Raw genomic sequence first — 15907 nt, 5'->3', positions numbered from 1 at the left:
TGACGTCATGAAAAAAACTATTATAATCTTAGCCTTTGGTCTCTTCAAATTCTAAAGAAACTCAACAGAACTACTATGAATGTTGACATTATATATTGCCCAGCAGAGTCATGCACCACAACAGCATTTTTGAGTTACAAAGAGAAGACTCAAGGTATTCCAGGTTAATGGGAAGAATCAACTTCCAGACTCCATATGTACTTTGTTAAGCTAGATATTTTCAACCGCCTGCTACATAGCTGTCTGATTTTCCTACAAAATGCTCAAACTCAACAAGATAAAAATGAACTCATTATCACTACTTCCAAAATAGTTCCTGCATTTATATATACGGAATTATTTAACAAATACCATTATATCCCACCCAATTAACTAGACTTGAAATTCGAAAACCATCTCTTTCCTCAGTTTTACACAAACGTCCAATTTACCACAAAGTCCTGTCACTTCCACCTCTAGAGTATCTTTCAGTATCCTCACTGATACCAGCTCAGTTCAGAATCCATTGTTTTTCATTTGCATAATTTGATATTATGAAATAAAAATTCATCTTTCTTAGAAATCATCCATTCGATTTGATGTTTTGCCTACTTCTCTAGCCTTGCCTTTGGCCAACTCCCCACCATCACCCTGAGTGACCTGTGATTCCTCGAGTACACCTGCATTTTAGTGCCTCTTTGCCTTTGCAAGTGTTATTACCTCCACAAAGAAGACTGCTCCTTATTGTTCTGCTACCTGAATATTATTCCTTACTCATCAGGTCTCAGAATAATATCATATCCTCTGTGAAACTTTCCTGAATCCCATATACGCAGTTTTTAACTTTTCCACTGTGCTAATATAGTTCTTTGTATTTAACTCAATACTACTATTTTTCTTATCATGTCTGTCCCTTCCACTTAGATGTGAATTCATTGAATAAAGGGATCAAGTCTCACTTGTCACTCTATAGCTATTGCCCAATATATTTTCTAAAATGTACTCCAAAATAAATGACTATCAAGTAAATGAATCACAGAATATTTGTAGCATAACATGGCTGAATGGTAACACCTCAACCTGCTTTATCCAGAGGAGATGTTGCTTCATGGGAAAATGAATTGCTGAATAATAGAGCAAGACATTTTATGCTAGTACACAAAGCAGAAGCGAAAAACCAGGGTAAGTTATAATTTTCTCTTATTGATATTCTTCTTACACACACATACATACACATGTTTTTGCTCACTCACCACAGGAAGCACAGGGAAAGGGTATTCTCTGGTAGCAGCAGCAGAGAGCTGTTTTGAGTGCCCATGTGATCTTGATACTCAGAATGTATATCAGGAGCAGCAGCACTGGGATCTCCTTGTTAGAAATGCAAACTTTTAGGACAAATTTTATACCTACTAAATATCAATCTACATTTTAGCAATATTATCAAGTGATTTATAGCACATAAAGTTTAAGAAACATATGAAGACACAGCTTTCCCAAACTCAAAGAGATTTATGTAGTAATAGAAATATTAAAATACTAATAGATACAATAGTTTGATATAGATGTGTTTAAAAATTAACCCCCAACTTTGATCAACACCAAATGAATACTGATAAGTTACTAATAGATACAATAGTTTGATATAGATGTGTGAAAAATTAAACCCCAACTTTGATCAACAGCAAATGAATACTGATAAGTTTGTTTGTTTGTCTGTTTTTATATTAACCATAGGACCTCTTTTACACAGAGTGGCCTCTTACTATACAAGGAAGTGACTTCTCCCTCTCTTATTCCTATGGGGTATGGATTAGCATGAAGAGAGCATGGCATGAGCATGCAATGCACAATCAAGGAGAATAGAACACAAGGATCAGGAGACAATCTTGACATGAGTATCTACTTGCCTACTTTTTAAAAAAATGTTTGAATGTTTCTTATTTTTCAGAAAGAGAGAGACAGAGCATGAGCGGGGAAGGGGCAGAGAGAAAAGGAGACACAGAATTGAAGCAGGCCCTAGGCTCTGAGCCTGATGTGGAGCTCCAGCTCATGGACTGGGAGATCATGACCTGAGTCAATGTCAGACGTTTAACTGACTGAGCCACCCAAGCACTCCCATATTTGCCCACTTTTGAGCAAAGCTCATTGCTTAAAGACGTATGGAGTGGAAGCGTGGAAGTTAGTACCCTAGTCCTGTGTGTGTGTGTGTGTGTGTGTGTGTGTGTGTGTGTGTGTGAGTGTGTGTGTGTGTGTCTGTGTGTGTGTGTGTGTGTGTGAGATATAGTATACCCGCACCTGGTCACACACACACAACTAATAATGCTCAAGGGATTTAATATATTGATAAATATTTTGTTCTTTGCTATGATTCAGCCATTTTCAAATGATCTTTTTATTTTCTTCCTAAAATTTCAAATAAACAAATAATTCTTCCCAATACAATATTACTAGTACAGGACTAAACCGTATATAATCAGTTTATAAGTTGAGGAGCACTCTTGACAAAATAGGGCCTGAACAAATTATATTTCAGTCTAGATGTGTCCCAGAGCCACAACCTAAGGTCAGGCCTACCAAATAAAGAGAAATGGAAAATTTGGCAAGTATGTGAATAATTTTAACACCAAATACAATCTTTTCTCAGTTGACCAGATATCCAAGACAAACATTTGCTTTTATTCTCTCAGAATTGACAGGGCAATGTGCCTGAGTGGAGTTAGCTTAAAATTAATATTTCACTTAATTTAATTAATGAATGAAATAAGCATGAAGAAAAGATGATCTCAGAATTCAATACTGTAAGCATAAGATTGTTCTTCATGTGTAAGAATTGGATTAGTTCTTTTTGGATTAGATCTTTAGACATCATTCAGATCTTTTTGATATTAAACCTTTCTTTATTGCCTGAAAATATAACTTTAAGTAGAATATGAGAAATGGACAAATTTTCATGGAACTGAGTTTTTTCTTCAGAGATATGTAAGGAATTTTGATTACTCTCATCATCTACCATATTGTTATGATCAGTGTAGAGTACAAAGTTTCCTTATAATTTTCCAAATATTTCATAGCATAATTCTTAGAATCTTACTACTATTATGCATTTCCCATCATAGTCCTACATTTTGATTCTAATTAGTACTGATTATGACAATAATAATCCTAATTCATTTTGGTTACCCCTAAGTTTTCAAAAACAATTTATAAGCCATGACTGTAGTAAATGCTTATAAAGTGAAACACAAGTACTTTAGTGATTTTTTTATATACGTTAGAATGCATAAAATACTAAGCATATTCAAATGTAAGCTTATTTTCAACTATTTTCTTTTGCTGTCAATAACATAAATTTTAAGAATCAAACATTCTCCCTATTCAGACTGTAATAACTCACCAAAAATTGTTATCTTGTCTCCAAAGAGCTCAACTGTGTAGTTTCATCACTGAGAAGAAACAATTACACATGTATTAACAAATGCAGCATGGAAAATGTTATTTTTCATTCCTCAATATTTCAGTGAATATACAACTATCAGTAACTATCTAATTCATTTTATTTTCACAACGAAGAGCAATAAAACACAATCGCTAAAGTGACTGGTTCTAAATAAACAATGTTTTTAGAAGTTCAGTATAGTTGACACACAATGCTACATTAGTTTTAGGTATACAACAGAGCGATTCAACATCTCTATATGTTGTGCTCTATTCACCGCAAGTGTAGCTACTGTCTGTCACCACACAACGCTATTTCAATGCCATTGACTATATTCCCTATGCTGTGCCTTTTACCTCCATGACTTATTCATTTCATAACTGGAAGTCTACACCTCCTGCTCTCCTTCACTCATTTAACCCAGCCCCTTCCCCTCTGGCAATCACCAGTTTGTTCTCTGTATTTACAGGTCTGATTCTGCTTTTTGCTTGTTTATGCATTTCCATTGTTTCTTAGATGCTAGATATGAGTGAAATATATGTGGTATTTGTCTCTTCCAGTCTGACTTATTTTACTTAGCATAATACCCTTTAGGTCCATCCATGTCATCACAAATGAAACAATCTCATTCTTTTTATGGCTGTGTAACATTCCAGTGTGTGTATGTGTGTGTGTGTGTGTGTGTGTGTGTGTGTGTACCACATCTTCACTATCTATTCATCTACCGATGGACACTTAGGTTATTTCCATATCTTGGCTATTGTAAATAATGCTGCAACAAACATAGGGGTGTGTATATCCTTTTGAATTAGTGTTTTCATTTTCTTTAGGTAAACACCCAGAAGTGGAATTATGCTCAACATCACTAATCATCGGGGAAATCTAAATCAAAACTACCATGACAGAATACTTTAAACCTGTGAGAATGGCTGAAATCAAAAAGACAAGAAATAACAAGTCTTGGTGAAAAAAAAGGAACCCTTGTGCATTGTTGGTGGGAACTGATACAGCCACTTGGAAAACACTATAAAGTTTCTTGAAAAAATTAAAAATAGAAATACCATATTGGTGTGGAACTTTGTAGGAGTTCTTTTTCCTAGGCGCAGATCCTCATCTGCAAAGTGGGGACATCACTCCTATTTCTTAGAATTATTTTGAGCATTGAATAAGATAATACATGTCAAACAGTCCAATTCCACCATCATTACCATCAAACTTTCAGATTATGTCAGGACTGACAAAGAATGAGGACATCAATCTAGCAATCATACTTCATTGTTTTAATTTCATTTTCATAACTACCCCAAAGTTTGATTCCTTAAAAAGAATAGTTAAAAAATCTTAGTTAAAAAATTAACTTTATCTCAAAATTTTCTCTCCTCTGTTTCTCTCTTGATCTTTAACTACAAATTATACATATTATCCTTAGCTTTATTTTATTGAAATCAAGTGCTGGAATTGACTTGTGTTTCCCATAGCTCTGAAAAAGAAAATTAGTTGTGAAATTATTTTAGAATCAGCATCCATATGATAAAGTCTGTACCTATCATCTTTGGATAGGAAAGACCCATGGCTAGACTCAGAAACCAATGTTCATAGATAGCTCTTATAGAACCTTGGAAACAGTAATTGAATGTTAACAACAATAACAACAACAAAAACATTAAATTTAGGAAAGAGAAAAAGAAGGCAATTATTTGAGGAAGCTCCAGTAGGGATTTCATTCACCACTAAAATATGTTCCAAAAATAAAGGCCCCAGGGAACTTAGATTAATCTATCATTTATCTTACCCACAAGGTGGATCTGTAAATGACTTCATTGATCCACAGCTGTGTTCAGTATCTTATGCAACAGTTCAGGCAGAAATAAGATTGTGGGCAAAGGGGCATTAATGGAAAAGATTGAGCTGGAATTAGCTTCTCAGATTCGTTGCTAGTGTGTCCTGACAGCTTCCACCTGTTTGGTTTTAAACTTGAAGGAAATTTGTTCTTACATGATTATTACCATGGGATGCTGTTCAAGGCTGGAACTATTCCTTTCGTTTTTTCCAGTGGTCAAATAAAAGAGATTCCTACAGACTTATACTATCAAATAATTTCCTAGTCAATGTTCTGAAAGGTTTAAATAGTTCAGTGGCTCCTTATAAGGAACTTTAAAACTAGTTGGTAAAATAAAAATATAATTTTAAATTAAAGAAAAAAGGCAACTCATTTGAGAGACAACTGAAAAGTACTATTCTGTGTGAGTAAATCCCAGGGAGGTCATAGCACAGATTCATGTTCCGTGGAATTCAGAACGCTTTCCAGATACTTTCTTAGTGTTCCTTCAAGATTGGAAAAGAAAACATATTGGCATTACACCCTGCTCATGGTAAAAGGAGTACGTCTTACAGAGGTAACTTTGGCAACACAAGGTTGCTACAAATACTCGACAATATCATCATCTCATCCACGTTGCTTTTACCTCCAGAACAATCCTGCTGGTATACATGTACAGAGATCACCTGAAACATCACTGAAGCAGTATTCTGTCTTTGTGTTTCAAAAATGAACTTAGTTTTGGTTCTGGAATGATAACGCTGAGAATCAGCCAGTTGAAAGATTTGCTTAATTTCCCATATTATTTATTCAGCCCAAATTTTTTTACGGGAAAACAGTCTGGTTTTCCAATAAATGATCCAGAAAGATAGAGTGAGACTTCCATTCTCTCACACAGCTGAACTTTCCCTCTTTCCCAAAATAAGTTTCCTGTTTACATATTAACCAATGCACTTTTAAATTACTGCCTTTGCTCATGAGAGAATTGGGGCATGACTCAAATATTGACTAGACTTGTGTGCCTCTTAACCACTGGTTGCAAGTTGGATTGCCCAGGGTGAAATTCCATCTGTGTGGCCACTCGTGGGGAACATGGTATTACATCTCTTCCTTTTTTAGTTAGCAGAGATCACCTTTCTTTTCCTGTGCCACTTTACTTAAAATACTTTGGTATGAGGAATGAGAGAAGAGTGTGTATGGAATGAAAGGAAAGCTACGCATTTATAGTTTAAGCATCTTTAAAAAATGTAGCAAGAGGGGAAAAAAGTTACTCTGAGAGGGTAAAAACGTTACTTTGAGCGCCTAAAAAGTTCCTTCGAGAGCTCAGAAGGCTGTTATTTGGCCAAACCGAACTCCTTTAGGAAGGAGTTGGGAAAGGAGGAAAAAGAAATGCAAAATACCCTGCAGAGTAAATGAAAAGGAATTAGGAAAGGGGAAGGAAGGGGAGAGGAGGAGAGAGGGCAGGAGGGAAGGGATGGGGAGGAGAGTAGAGGGGAGAGGAAAACAGGGAAGGGGAGAGAGAAGAAAAAGAAAAGAGAAAGCAAATTCTGGACAAGACATAAAGATCTAACTATTGGGAACACATAATCAGTAATAACTTGCTGGCTGCAGTGAGTGCAAATAACTCTCTCTCCACACCGTTAAAAGCTTGCTATGCTATGTGTCATGTGTGAGAGGTTTGAGTGAAATTAAAATAAAAAGCCTGAATTACAAGTGTAAATAGGCATAAATGAAACAAAGGACTCATGTAAAGTGAGATAAGGGAAACTGAAAGATTAACAGATAAAGAATAGAGACCTTGAGGACAAAGGTTATAAAGAATTGACAAAATTTGTAGGGGACACATGGCATTCTCACCTGATATTGAGCAGGGACATCCAGCCAATTTAATTTAAATCTCAGAGCACAAGAGGATATCAGTTGATATTTGATTACATAAATTAAAAATAAGTCTTTTTTTCTGTATAAATCACTGAGTTAAGCATTTAGAGAGCTATGTCAGAGTTAAACAATGATACACTACCTAATGACGGTACATATACATCTACGGTATATCTTCCCAAAATGAGATCCAAATGTAGTAGGAAATTTTCTAATTTTCTTATTATTTCATAAAAAATTAAAATAGGAACTATGTATATTATCTCTAAAAGTCAGGACTATTTCAGTACAAGTGGCAAAAAGCAAACATATACTAATGCAAATATGTAAAGAAATGGTTGGCCTCTTTAACTGGTAAATTAAAGAGCTTTCATCTGTCACCTTTTCAGTCTGTTGGCTTGATTTTAAGGCAGACCTTCTCCATGTTGTGGTATTTATGGTCACCTGTAGCTATCCCAAGGAAAAAAATAATTTCATTCTTGAAAATATCAGCAAAAATAACCTTGGCTCAGTTTAGGTCATGTGTCTATTCTTTTTTTTTTTTTTTTAATATTTATTTGAGAGAGGTAGTGAGAGCACATGTGCATGAGCAGGGGAGGGGCAGAGGGAGGGGGGGTAGGAGGAGAGAAAGAGAGAGGGGATGAATCCCAACCAGGCTCCATGCTGCCAGTGCAGAGCCCAATGCAGAGCTTGAACTCACAAATTGTGAGATCATGATCTGAACCAAGATCAAGGCCACTTAACCAACTGAGCCACCCCCAGCCCCCATATACCCATTCTTATTTCAATCATTGCAGCAAAGTAGACTCAAAAGAATTGGAAAAGTATATAGGGTCAGGAATGCTAGAGTAATAATCTCTTTTCAAATTAATAGACTCCGTTCATTTATAATTATACAAATACAAAGTTTATAGTAAGAGTTTTCAAATTTGTTTCATTCACATGGGTTGATGTTTTATCAAAGAATCTATTTTTCGAAAGATATTAATAATGAATGAGAAAAAAACTTTATTAAACTTTCAAGAAACATATATGTAACTCCTTGGTTTTGTATTTTTATTTACAGCAGATTTATGTTATCTTCATATGATAATCTTTTATAACAGATGAAATTTTCATGGAAATGTGTACAGAATGTTACTCTCAAACTAGATTCTATAGTGTCTAATATTTTGCAAAGATAATACTTTAAAATTAGCAAAATTATGAAACGACTTACATATATTTTCTAGATAGTTCTTTTACTCTACTGTCATCATAAATTTACAATTAATACTTGGATTTTCTTGGTTAAAATTATTAACACAAGTAAATAGCAAAGAGATGGTTTGTTACTTTATATAGGGCTAGAATTTTAAAAGTTAATTTCCCCCTTTTTTTTTCCTTCAAGTGAATACATATATATGTCCATATACACAGGAAAAGATAGGACAGGGAATAAAAAAGAGTGAATTATGTTCAGCTATTCATGAGAAAAATATAATTGCAGTGGTAGCTTATCTAGGCATTATCTATAAACCTAAAAAAACTTGCACAACTGAAATAATTTTATGGTAACTCTAGTTCAAAGAACCGCCTAACTTTGTCCCAAATATGGAAACTTGGTTAAAGCAAACAAATACATAATATAATTTTAAAGTTATATATTGAAGTTATCAATATTTATTTGCAATACACATTCCCCATTTAATCATAATCACAAATATAGAGCAGAAATGCATTGAAAGTCATTATTCACTTTAAAATGTGATTCTTTACATTATAGAAATATAGGGGGAAAAGTTGATTTAAACTTATTTTCTGTATTTATCTGGAGGTTAATGGCATATGGAAAAGATAATGTTTAGCTAGAAGAAAGAGATAAGGAGGATTCAACATGTCTATCTCCAAATATTTTAAGGATTTGTACATCAACAGACTAACCTAATTTCTATGACTAAAAAAAAGCATAGAATTGCAATAAATGGAGGGTAAAAAGTGAGGTTCTGGCTCAGAAAAATAGAAGAAATTTCCAGCAACCAGAGCCATTAAAAAATGGAATACAATGTTTTAGGAAATAATTCCTTGTCAATGGAATTGTATATGATTAAATTAAATAGTTCAGATTTCACAGAGAGATTTCTAGGCTATGAATTGAGGTGTGGGCTACTTCTAAAATGTACTTCAAACCTCCTACTTCCTGGATACTGAAAGAGCAGACCTAGGCCGGCCACCTCCATCTTGTTCTGTGTCCTCCATCTTGAGTGACTACATCCCCAACATGGCCTCCTTTCCCGGAAAACCACAGAAAGGAATTCCATTCAAACCTCAGACCACACCTCCTCCCCTTAAGTAACTTCCCGCTCACCCACCCATTCAAACTTTCAGTTCAAACCACACCCGGCAACCTGCACAAGGGGACTCTGTCCCTTCCCCAGCCAATTGGCTAAGGCCACAACCATCACCCCCCCAACTGCCCCTAGACCCCTATAAAACCTTTGTGCTTTCAAAACACATGCTCTCTCTCTCTGGTATCTCACCACTGCATCGGTGCAGGTAGGGGATTGAACTCGAGCTAGCTCGAATAAAGGCTCTTTGCTTTTTGCTTTTGCATCGGACTTGGCTCCCTGGTGGTCTTTGGGGATCATGAATTCTGGGCATAACAATACTATTCATTCTTTCATCAATATTCTGAAGATAGGTACTCTTCAAAAAGTTCAGAATAGATACTTACCAAAATCACTTAAAATAACTGATAAATAATTCATGAAACTAGAATGGGAAATCATGTTTTTAAAATAAACTTCTAATTTACATACCGACTCTCAGGAATAATATTGATATTTTAATTGATAAGTAATTTATTTGTTTTCATTTTTTTTGGGTAGAGAGGCAAGGTTTTAATACATCATCCATTCAGACAAGCTGCTAGCCAGTCAGGCAGCCACAAATATATATATATATATTTTTTTCATTCATCCACAAATATATATAATGAGCAGAAATTATGTGCCAGACTTTTTGCTAAGAGCATGAGACATATTCATGATCTTGATAAACATGGCCCCTGCTACCATGCGGCTCTCATTCTAATGGGGAAGCCAGACCCAAAGCACATTAATAAATTAATTTACATGGGGGTGGGGGTAGGTAGGATAGTCAAGAAAAGCCTTTCTGAAGAGCTGATATTTATCCTGAGACTTGAAATTTGAGGTGTTAACTTTGTGAAAATAAGGGAATAGAGTATTCCAGAGGAGCAAGCATCAGCAAAATCCTTGGAGGCAGCAAAGAGCTGGCCAAATGGAAGATAGGAAAGAAAGCCTTTGATGGTTGAATTCAGAGAGAAGAGAATGACATGAGATATAAATGTGGAAGGAGGCAGCTATCACATTCTGCACACATGGAGTTTGGATTTCATTTTATTTATTACTATTTTTTTCTTTTTTTTTAATGTTTATTTATTTTTGAGACAGAGACAGAACGTGAATGGGTTAGGGAGAGAGAAAGAGGGAGACACAGAATCGGAAGCAGGCTCCAGGTCTGAGCTGCCAGCACAGAGCCCAACTTGGGGTTCGAACTCACCAGCTATGAGATCATGACCTGAGCCAAAGTCTGACGCTCAACTGACTGAGCCACCCAGGCGCCCCTGGATTTCATTTTAAATGCAATGGAAACCATTAGATATTTTTAAGTCAGCAAGAAATATGATTTGATTGTTTTATAAAAGACTTCAAGAGCAGATGAGTAAGGAATGTATTTTAAGTGAGAAAGAGTAGATGCATGGAGACAAGATGCAGAAAATGAATGGATTTCAGATAGAATTTCAGGTAAAACTGTTCAGATACGCTGGTGAATTTAACAGCTGTATTTAGGCAATGCTGAAACCAAGTAGCAATTGCGGGACTCTGCTGAATAATAAGAGTGGCATCCTCCCTTCAGTGGTAACAGCCCAACTATCACTGTTTGTTAACAATGAATTCCCATGAAAAAAGAGTCAAGAAGACTCACAGCATTTCCCCCAAATTAAAAGTAATATTGTTCCTAGTGAAAACAAACAAACTATATATAAATATGTGCAGTGATGGATGATTAGTTAACTATACTATATGGGACAAATTCTTTCTAAATGTATACATATATCGAATCATCACGATGTACACTTTAAATACTCACAAATTTGTCCATCATACCTCAGTAAAGCTTAAAAAAAGGATTATGCTGAGGTGATTGAATTAATACAAGTTTCACAAATTACTTAAAATTTTTTAAACCACTATAGGTAGGGCTACCAAATTGTGTGACAAATCAGTTAACAATAAGTTAAAAGACAATAACAGTAATGATTTACATCTGAATAGCAGTTTATCACAGTGCTTTCTCATTCTTTTTTCTTTTTTTTTTTTTTTTCTTTTTTGAGATAGATCAAGTTGTGCAGCAGGGACTATCATCCTGTTTTATAGATAAAGTAACTAAGGGTCACTCACAAAGGTTCGGTGACCTGCCTACAGTTAGAACAGCCTGGGTCCTCGATCATCGTTGGTCTTGTAACTCAACCATAAACCCAACTCAATATATAAAACTGTCCTCTCGATGCAAATTGGATCTGTCATGCTTTATCTCACGCCTAAACATGAATTTGTATAAAGTGACTATATTCATTTGCTTAAAGTGAGTATCTTGAAAATTCTAATACTAAGCTGGTAGGAATAGTCACAAAAAGAAGAGAATTTAGCCTCTTCAGTCAAACCTTGGCCTTTCTGCTTAGCCTGCAAATTAGTACTGATTGTGACCAAGGTTTCCATGGTATAGGCACTAGTCTCTCATGAACTGGACTTACACCATCAACATTTAAAACTGAAAGCCATTAGACTACAGTAACTTAGGTCACTGTTGTTATCATTAAAAATTTATGCAGCACTTTATATTTGGAAAGAGGTCAATGAAATGTAGACAGATTTGAGTGCTATTTAAATGGACAAATCTGTCCTGTCATCTCAGCAGCACAGAAGTTTCATAATACAGTTTTCCATTCTCTTTGATTTATGACAGAATACAGTATTTATAACATAGTGCACAGTTTAAAACATAGAGAACCTTTGCCCATACAAACCAGGAAAAACACCATGTTTTGTTTTGTTTCATTTTGAAGTAACAGTTTTATCATTAACTATTCTAGGACATCAGTATTGTTATAAGAGATCCAATTTATTCCTCAGTCCCCAGGTATTAAGGGAAAAAAAAACACTGAAGTAAGCATAGCAGGCTTACCTCTTATTGAAACGATTTAGAATAGTTTGATGGTTGTATTCTTGAAGTCAGGGCACATGCATGTTTCAATTCATATGTCTGTCCTATAATAATTCTGTGACTTTAGGCAGATACTTTTCTGCACTTTTGTTTTATCAATTTTTCTGGAAGAAGTAAAGAAAACATATGGGCATTACTCATTGCTTTTGGCCACCCAGCCCAACCTAACTCCCATTAATTGAAGACCTTGTTCCAAATATTATACTTTCTTTTCTATTCTTCCTTGTGACTTTGAGGCAGGCACCTGATTGGTCAAGCACCAAAATCACCCTAGATACTGATTCATCAGCTAGTGATGCAAAAGAAGTAGAGAGCCCCACAGAAATGGCAGCACCTAAATCTGTTTTTCCAGAGGCAGGGGTTGGCAGTGTTGGTAGCAGTGTCTACTCTCTGATACCCTTCCTGTCAGAAATAGACACGTGGGCATCTAGGATACAAAAGGGGAGGAAGTGGTGTCATCACTGAAATAGTTCTGACGCATGAGTTGGGGTTTTTCTTCAGGTTCTTCTGCCCTTTTCAATGATACTTTGGGTTTTTTTTAACACTTTTTTACATAAATTCCTCTTCTAGGGAAATCATCTTATGTTGTTCACAGCAATGAACCATGACTTATACCAAAAATAGTTAATTAGGCACCTGACGATATCTTAGGGAAGAGTTCTGGAGTTTACAAAGTACTGTCTTATATATGATTTCCCTTAGCTAAGAGTAACACAATGAAGATTACCAATTTACGGGTAAAGGGACTAGTGGTCAGAGAGTTTACATGATTTTCCCCAGAATTATATTTGGGAATCGGCCTATGTAATCCTTTAATTTTCCTGATGCTACGTCTGACATTTATTATTAAACCATAACTTTTCAGACATGGCATTCAGGTAGATTCTGGGATACTAATCTTTTTTTTTTTTAATTTTTTTTTCAACGTTTATTTATTTTTGGGACAGAGAGAGACAGAGCATGAACAGGGGAGGGGCAGAGAGAGAGGGAGACACAGAATCAGAAACAGGCTAGTCTTGATAAAGAACAATAATGAATCTTTAAGTCATAAGATGCTGCTTATCAGACAACCCCATTTACACAGATCATCCAGCTGCTCTAAAATAATATACTCATTATGGTTCTTAAAACAAGGTTTTGTATAAAATTTGCATAAAGCAGGTATCTTGATAAGTCTCCGTCAGTCTCGTATTTCCTGTTATACTTTATAAAACAAAAATATACGGTTTTTATGGTTTTAAAAAAAGAAAAACATTAAAATGTAAAATTTTCATATTGAATGTAAAATATTCCAACTTACTTTGAAAGTTCACTGCTTTCTATGGCATACAAATATATGAATCTAAATAAATACCTAAAAGTATACAAACATATTAGGTCCTAGAAATTACCAACATTTTATTCAAGATATATTACACTACAAACACACTAATTTCCTTAAGAATCTACAAATACTTAACACAAATAACTCACTTATGGAAAATCAGATTGAATTGCTAGTAAGAGTTCAGATTGGTTACAACCTTAGGTTATGGCACAAACTCATAAAGTTAAATATGTGTAGACCCTGTAATTCAGAAATCCCCCTTCTATGTGTGTATCTAGAGGAACTCTAGTATCTGTCTAACTCTGAGTCACAGCCAAGAATACTAATGGTGACAACTGGTTATAACGCAACATTGGAATTAAACCAAATGTTAGTAGAAGAATAGACAAGTTATGGTATGTTCCTACAATGGAATATAAAACATTAAAAAGAAAACTATAGCTGAAAAGAACAACATGGGTGAATCTCAAATACATGATATTAAGCAGAAAAACAGTAAGTCAGAAAGTAAATCATACTTTATGATTTCATTCATCATAGGTCAAAATCAGTCAAATTCTAAATAATATTTTTAGGGTTACATACAAATGTAGCAAAACTCTAGAGGAGGGTTAAGTCTTTGATTAACACAAAATTCAAGGCAGATGTTTTTTTATTCCTGGAGAAATAAAAAAATGTGAAGAGAGCCTTTAAAAACTATTGGTGGTGGAACTTGATGAGTGATTACTTTATTATAGTATTTGTACCATAATAATTTAAACTACAAATACGACATAATTCTTAATATAACATCTTTTAATGATAAGCATACATTTTAATTACCCACTAATGATCTTAAATGTTTATTGAAAGGACTCACTGGACTCAAATAGTTTATACTTGGAAATAGCTTTATAAGAGTAAAGGTACAGCAACAGCAGTAGTAGAATATGCATTAAAAGTGTCTGGAGATGGGCCTGGGTGGCTCTGTCAGTTAAGCATCCGACTATTGATTTTGGCTCAGGTAATGATCATACAGTTCATGAGTTTAAGCCCCACATCAGGCTCTGAGCTGACAGTGCAGAGCTTGCTTGGGACTCTCTCTCTCCCTCTCTGTCTTCCCTTCCTCTACTCACACTCTCTCCCTCTCTCTCAAAATAAATAAACTTAAAAAAAATAAATATAAAGTGTCTGGAGACACCAGTGCAGGCTTCTTTGTTCTTCTACTGTTCAACCAGCACAGAACACATTGTGTGAAGGTCTCAAACTGCTACCTCATACCTCAATACCAGAAAGCAACCTCTGCTTGTAGTTGGTCTCATATAGTGAACTGGTAACACATTCTGACCATGTGACTTTCCTTAACCATTGAAACCATATCTCCCTCCCCACCCTGCCCCTAGCCAGGTTCTACCCAACCAGGTGCAAATCATAAATCCAATTATTATTACTATACTATATAACAATACTGATAGGCTAATACAACTCATGGAAAGATAAGAAACCTGTGGTTATAGAACATCATTTTTCTTATAGATTCTATAGCATTGGTTATAAGTAACTGTAGTTATACGTAAGTAGCTGCGGTTATAAGTATGGGGTCTATCCAGACCAAGTGAGATTAACCCATGCTATGCAGAAGGTATCAGGGCACATGGTACGCACCATTGGTATGGGAGTATTGACTACATATCAAAATATATTTCACTTTATATGAATAATTATTCACTGGCCTATTACTATATCCATCCAATCTTGATGACTAATCCATTTACCCTTATCTCTAAGCTAAGTCTAGCTGCCGCTTTGGGACCATCTCTATTTGTAAGCAGGAGCAATATAGGAAGTGGTATTACCTCAGTCAGCCTCATATCTGCCTTGCCACCAATTCCTTTTTTAACAACTTTGTTTTATTTTCACAATGACTACAATGAGTAATACCACTAACTAAGCAATTTTTGTATTAAGCACTGAGCTAAGCACAACATATTTATTATCTCATTTAATGCACACATGAAGTAATGAGGAAATTGAGACTCGGAGCATTTAAACAACTTCTTAGGCTATATAACAAATGTATCAGGAATGCTTTCAGCTACAAATATAAAAACTTGATCATAATACATTAAATCAATTGAGGCTAATTTTTCTCTCATAGTTAGAAGTAAATAGCCCTGGCCTAGGTTATACAGTGATGTCA

The 15907-nt window shown here is 35.1% G+C and overlaps 1 long non-coding RNA gene across 2 annotated transcripts in view; it reads right to left on the bottom strand.

Moving 5' to 3' along the window:
- LOC123386546 overlaps positions 1-15907 on the bottom strand; it is a 441703-nt gene that overhangs the window by 292684 nt on the left and 133112 nt on the right. Inside the window, exons 1-3 of one of the 2 annotated variants that reach the window (XR_006600568.1) lie at positions 12363-12526; positions 3374-3422; positions 1233-1347 (exon numbers count right to left, since the gene is read on the bottom strand). This is a non-coding gene — a long non-coding RNA (uncharacterized LOC123386546). Of the gene's footprint in view, positions 1-1232; positions 1348-3373; positions 3423-12362; positions 12527-15907 lie in introns of those variants that run through there. The other variant, XR_006600567.1, reaches the window with a different exon arrangement.

The sequence above is a fragment of the Felis catus genome, chromosome B4 (assembly GCF_018350175.1).
Source record: "Felis catus isolate Fca126 chromosome B4, F.catus_Fca126_mat1.0, whole genome shotgun sequence".
In the NCBI taxonomy this organism is placed as follows: domain Eukaryota; kingdom Metazoa; phylum Chordata; class Mammalia; order Carnivora; family Felidae; genus Felis; species Felis catus.
This window is presented reverse-complemented; position numbering and strand designations above follow the sequence as displayed.